This window comes from Primulina huaijiensis, chromosome 3 (assembly GCF_012295235.1).
Source record: "Primulina huaijiensis isolate GDHJ02 chromosome 3, ASM1229523v2, whole genome shotgun sequence".
NCBI classification, from domain to species: Eukaryota; Viridiplantae; Streptophyta; class Magnoliopsida; order Lamiales; family Gesneriaceae; genus Primulina; species Primulina huaijiensis.
In genome coordinates this window covers 7,783,441-7,790,557 of record NC_133308.1, presented here as the reverse complement: position 1 = coordinate 7,790,557, position 7,117 = coordinate 7,783,441, and the positions used below count along the sequence as shown (strand labels likewise).

The following is a 7,117-nucleotide window of genomic DNA, read 5'->3' as shown; positions in this document are numbered from 1 at the left end:
TTCATCTTTAGATCTACAACTTTGAGATTTGCGAAAGATTCCGCAAGTTCTTGTAGATCCTCCAGACCAATTCTTTCTAAAGTTGTCATCAGATTAATTTCTTTTCTGAGACAGACTTAATTAGATTGATCATCTTTTCTTCTTCAGTCAAAGGTTTTGACACCACTCTGGCCTTTCCTTGTTGATGTAACAAAGGTTCAGTACCAAATGATGGTGGTAACCATCCTCCTGAAGCTCTTTTACTAGAACCCGGTTGTTGTTCTAGTTTCTGAATTCTTGTGTGAATATCCTTTAATATTCCAAGAATTTCTTCCTGGTTTTCAAGGATTTTTTCAACTCGTTGTGGTACAAAATATAGCATATTGCCATAGTTTTGTACTGTTTTCTGAATTTCTCTAAGATCTAAAGAGAGCTTAGAAGAATTCGGTATAATTTCCATAAACTTATTAGATTGAATCATAAGTTTACCTGAGGGTTCTGATGCTTCCCTTTCTGTTTCTGATATCTAACAGTAGTTAGATTCCCTTGTTTATATTCCAAAATATTGGAATAATTCTTGTAAATTATTTTTCTCGAACAAAAGTTCGGATTCATAATTTTCGGAATTCTCCTCCTCAAACATTTTGTTTCTTTGTAACAATAAATTTTGTGTTTGAAATAAATTAACCTTAGGCTCTGATACCATTTCGAAAGCGCGGGGATCAATTAAAATAAAATTAGGGAATAAGGGTACTCTTGGTATTTTTTCAAAAATATTCTCTCTCCAGGTACTAAAACACAAACTTAATCATTTTAGGTACTGATTGCAAATTTACCCATTATTTTTTGTCCTAAAAATTGGGCAAAACGGCACTATTTTTGTAGTGCAACAAATCTACAACGTTGACCGAACGAGCAAGCATTATTTTATTTTTGATAATTTATGTTGTTATCCAAAATGGTTAAATCGAAAATATGAAGACCACATGTAAAGAACAGTGAATGATATGAATCTCGTGTATGTAAAAACAAAGCACCAATCCAAATAAGTATAATATCAAAAGTATAAAAAGTCATCTACATAAGAACAACAAGAAACAATAAAACCAAACTGAGGTCTGTAAAAAGTAAAATTTTCTTAAAACAAATTTATCCCCTCTGGTATGTGCTTCGAGTATTAAGTCGGACGACTGTTTCCAGTATACAACGGACAGATCTGTAGCGATGTAGTAAAAATCACCACATTGATGAACAAAATTAGTACCTGAACTTTACTAGCAGATCACGCAGAACCACAAGCAGCTTGCGCATGCAGGATGTAAGCAAGCGAAAGAAAGTAGGAATGGAGGACAGAGCGGACGTTTTTGTTGGTATATTTTCGAGCTTGGCACATCCTCTATTTATATAGGCTGATTGCATCCATACGAAATGTCAAAGGTTGTCATCAACAGCCAGCCATATGAAGCACCAACAGCCATCCAGATAGAGCACCAACAGTCAGGCATGTGGAAGGACTCTTCCGGAATTTTTTTTAAAAAAGTAAAAGGTGGCATAACCTAGCTAGACGAATTTTGCCTTGATTGATCTGACATTGGACGCACAAAGGTCGCGCTTGTACGTTTGCACACAAATCAAGTCTTTTCCAATGCAAATCGGGCATTTGATTTGCACCTACGCACGAAAAAGTCTTTTGACCAATCATTCTTTTATTTTCATAAATTATAACTCAATATAAGTTCATTTATTCTACTTTTATTTTCTTATATGTGACAAACCCACCATTCCTAATTTCAATTCACACAAATTGGAAGCTCATTAACAAACACAAACTACCAATATATTATATATGTATATATAATCCAAAAAATCTGACATGACGCTTTTGTATTTGTGTAATAAATCAAAATGGGCTTAAATTTAATAAATATCTTATGCAAAAACTAATAGACCGAAACATCTCGTATATTTTAAAATTTGTGCGAAAAAAGGTTAACATGTTAAAAACATCTATTTCATGTTCAATTTATTCCTAATTTTCTGTTATAAAATTCAATGAGTTAGTCAATCAGCTAGAAACTCTTTTAACACAAAAATTGATATGATCATTTCATAAATCAATTTTATGAGACGAATTTTATATCCAATCTGACTCATAAAACAATATTATTTTTTATGTCAAAATATTATTTTTCAAATATGAATCTCGTCGACCCTCTTTTATGTTACAAATAAACCTTACAAAAAATTAAAGAGACCCAAGTCAAAATTGTTTTTTGTATGTAGTAGGAATAGATATTTGAATAGCATACTAAAATTTTCAAATATTTGCCTATACATATATTTTTTACGCAAAAACTAATGTGAAAATGTCTCACAAATCAATTTAGTGAGACGGGTCTCTGACCGATCCAATTTATGAAAAATTATTGTTTTTATGTTAAAAATATTACTTTTCAATGCAAATATAGATCGAGTTAACTCATCCTCGAGATTGTCACATGGATATAAATTCTTGAGATCGTGTCATAAAAGACATACTCTATTTTCTGTCATTGAAAGAAAACACACACACACATATTTATAACATTTAAAATACCATTATCAATTTAGTTTTCTATATAATCTCACAAGTAAAAGGTTAAAAACCACTCATAACAAAATATTTGTTCGCGTTGAGGTTTAACAACAAATTTAAAATATATATGATTTTTTAGCTTATTATATTTTCACAGTGGAAAATTAGCTTTAAATTTCGTACATGAGCTTTTAACTTGTTATTTTTTCACAACTAATTTTAGTAAATGTATTAAAATCTGATTTTAATAAAATCTAACTTTATAAGAACAAACGAATCAACAACTCTTTTTTAAAAGAGACGATGCATTTTAATACAGTGCAAAAAATATTCTCTAGTTTAATGTATGTTATAGGAATATACACAAAATTATTTTTATCATAAAAATGGGTGAACAACGTTTTTGGTTATGAAACTTAAATATTTTTTATTTTTGGATTTATTATCGATCAATTCACAGGTGTAGTCGACTAACTTCTACTTTTTCTCACTGCTGATCCTTTTCTATCGAAATGTCAAAAAATATGATATCAGAAAATGATAACATGACATGAAAAAATGATAATATAGAGCCGAACATCGCTGGCTTAAAACAGCTCCAAGAACTCGTTTTCTTCTAACCAGAAAAGAACAAGCTGTATTGATGAAACCTTAGTCACAATCTTAATCTTACAGAACTTCAAAACGATAACTCTTATAATTTCTATACAAAAAGCAGTAATTTAATTATAAATAAAATTGAGTTTGGACAACCATTTTACATTGCATAATTTACACGGAGTGCAAGTATAAATCAATACCACTTGTTGAGCCCGTATTCAGAGGTCAGACTTCGGTCCTTTTGAAGTTTGAACAAAGAAGCGGGCACCTATTTCGCAAGTAGATTTTGATGGCTATCCACTTTGTGAAGGCTTAATCGCACCAGCGTAGACTTCAAATGACATCGAAATCAGAAATTCGCAGTGGAATGGTGCCGGCTAACGTTCTGATTTTCCTCTGTGTCAGAAAAGGTGACAAGAGCGTCGTTCTCAGCATCTTCGTTGGTGTGAACTGAAATATGCGTGGTGTTTCCTAAATCTCCCACATCATCACGCAGGGCATCGGAGAAGGCTGAAATGGCCTGCAATTGTCCTCTCAGCAGCCTCAACAACATCGTATGCATAGCACTAGATTTCACGATTTCAAACTTGTGATCTGAGGTGTGTTGCTGATTAAACCGGCCATGATGCTTGGAACTAGTGGAGTAACAAGCTTTACAAAGGTCGTAGCCTATTTCCTCTACACAGTCCTTGCATTTGTATCTATCACCAATTATTGGATACATCTGCATGCAGGTACAGTTTTGGAGCATGATACAATACAAATCTGTGAATAACATTTGACAATAGAAAGTGTGCTAATGGAGCTTATTTTGAGAAAGAAAAGAAGACTAAATGAATTAGAAACCTTGCAAAGTTTTATTGTCAAAAATGTAGAAGAGTTCCAGGTGAAAGTTCCCAATCACCTTGGTTCCTTTGTTTTTAGATTGTATCTCTCTTTAATGGCTTTTCTTGGTTCGATAAGATTTTTACCGTATTAGAGGTTAGACCCTATCCTCCTCTATGTACCTAAGTTTCAAGCTGTATATATATTTTTAGATTGAGGTCAGCCTTAATCGGTGTTGATCGATGGTTTTGTTAGAGCCTACCTTACTGCTAGTACAATTTTTAGCTGGTTACCACAAAAAAAAAAAAAAAAAAAAAAAAATAAAAAAAAAAAAAAAAAAAAAAAAAAAAAAAAAGGATAGCTAACTGACTGCAGAAAAGATTAACAAAGTGCAAACTACTCGAACTGCAAATATTTTAATAACTCAATCGAGTTAGCAAATCAACATACCCCGCAAGAGTCACAACCAACCCCAATATGGACCTTTGAGCTAGCATCCCACAACGGCAAAGGATTCTCTCCTGATGAAAGTGGAAAATGGACTTTCTTGCTATCAGCATCCGATGAGCCTTAAAACCATATGTTTGTATCAGAAATATTGGTACTCAGATGCACAGCGGTAGCATCAGGATCGTACAGTATGTCCACAAAAATGAAATATTTTTCAATGGCAGTAAGAAAAGAAGACTTCAGAAATTTTTGTCCAACTTGCTGCCAAGAGACAGATTTAAGAACCGATGCTTCAAACGTGTGAAGCAAAAATATAAACTGTAATCTTCCATAGAAATAGGAAAATTCTGTTACTAATGATTATTTTATCCACTTTCATTCTACTGATTAAAATTTTCTTTTTTATGCGTACAGTATGTTAGAAGAACACATGCAAAAGGAAAGTGCAAATTGAACAAAACATTTCTACCATAAGATACCTAGGAACACAATCAAAATTACTAAAAATAAGCAATGAAATCATACAAGCACTTAGAGTCTCGCAAGGAAATTGCTCTTGTTTCATCTGTAGACCTTTACGCAACCCATATTCTTTAGGGAATTGTTCCTCCAGAAAATGATCAAACTCCAAGCATACTTTTGGAATGTCACCCGGATGCTGATGTTGACAAACTTCACACACGAGCATCTCATTTGTTCGCGGGAAAATGCAGCATTTACAAAATACTGAAAATATTGCAGGTGATGTGGTTTAGACTTTAGAGGAATGGTATTAATTCTAAGGTTGAACATGAAGTTTTTTACTTTTCCCATAAAAAGATCAGGAAGCAATGGTGTCATCAAATAATACCGTGACCACAATTAAGAACTGCAGGCCGGAAGAGCACGTGCTTACAGGAACCACACAATACTTCATCAGCTGAAACCAGCTGCCAAGTTCTAAGATTACTATTTCCGGGATTCATATTTTTATCTTTGACACTGATAACATTAGTTGTCAAAGTATCTTCTTTGTGAGCTTGTAAGTTTGGCATGTCAGTCTCCGGGAGAACTGGATCAGGTCCAACCTGCTCCAATCTCCCCGGAATCTCCTCTTTTCCTGTAGAATACGGATTGAGTGATGAATAAGCTCTAGATATGCATGGTTGCAAAGAATCAGGGGGGGGGACTGGATCACAGGATCTTCTGGTTGTACTTTGTCTGCGGGAACAATAACTTGGGGCGAGAAGTAGCCCATTAACTTCTCATCTTCTGCAGTGTGAAAAATCATCAAATTGCTTAAACGACTTACTGAACTTGCATCCACTATTATCAACCAAGTACTAAAAGAACTATAATACAGTAAAGCTGACCTAAAATTTGGTTTCCTCTTCTCTCACATGCAACAGGATACATTTTCAAGAGCATCAAATGAAGTGTCTGACAAATTGAAGGAAAATGATAATACCGGTTCCTACATATTGGACAACGGGACTTGTGCACACCATTCATGGACTTGTGAATACACCAGAAACAGGAGATATGACCACAAGCTGTGACATATGAGAGGAAAAAATTAGTTACAATCTAATATACCAGGGGGTTCTGCATAGGTATAACGGAATAAAACTTTACCTAATACAACAGGCTTGTATAGAACATCTCTGTAGAAGAACATTGAAGAAAAAAAGTTTAATTGCCAACAGAACTCATTTGAGAAATTTCTGAAGAAAACAGGGGTGCATACAGGTGGAAGGAATGAACATGCACAGTAAAAGCAATTTGAACATGTCCACGGAAATTCTTGGAAACTTCAAAGACTACATAACGGCTTAATATGCAAACCAAGCTGGTTTCTATCCGTTCACATCAATAACAACTAGAAAGAACAAAGTGGAAATAAGTCCACAACAAAGCAAATAGAATTACAGAAGATCCCAACAAACGAAAATTCTGGAAATCAACTGATAGCAAAAATCAAAAAGCGCAAATCGCCAAACAAAAGCGAGATAAAAGCACCAGCCACCAAAGTAGTTCTCTCCTGATTCCGCACCATGAAAAAGTACATTCGTGCATCACTAAAAGCATAGAAAACACAACGAACCGTCTTCAAAGAACACGCAAGATTGTTCATCAATTATTGGACCATTTTCCTCTCAAATTCAGATAAATGGCAAACCCATGATGATTGCATCGGAGAAATTAACCTCGAATTGACAAGACACCGCCGTATGACTAGAAAAACAAACTGGTTTTTCGTGCAGACAAATTGGCAAATGAATGCGGGAAAAAAACATAGATATGGCATCGAAAATTACCGGCAAACGCAGCAGATAAACGCTTCGTGTATCAGCTCCGATCCATCGTCATCGGATTCATTCTCCGTTGCTTTATATTTGTCCGAGAATTCCATATCAGCCATGCGTGATAGAGAGGTTGAATCCAGAAGACAGAGAATTGATGGAAGATTGTCAAATAAAATGATGAAATATCTAATTATCCCGGTTCAGCTAACCTTGTTTCATTCGAGCCGGCCTTCGTTAAAAATCGCGATTTTTTTAAACATATAATATCTAAATGTTTCTACAAAATAACAACCAAAATTTTTAATATATTACAGGTAAAATTATATTTTCATACTATAATTTGTATTTTTTTTCATTTTTATCATATTAACTATAAATTTATATTTTTAATTATGTAACTTGT

The 7,117-nt window shown here is 34.0% G+C and overlaps 1 pseudogene; it reads right to left on the bottom strand.

Moving 5' to 3' along the window:
* Window positions 1–3,227: 3,227 nt before the first annotated feature.
* Window positions 3,228–6,884, bottom strand: LOC140973453 (E3 ubiquitin-protein ligase PRT1-like; annotated as a pseudogene).
* Window positions 6,885–7,117: the final 233 nt, after the last annotated feature.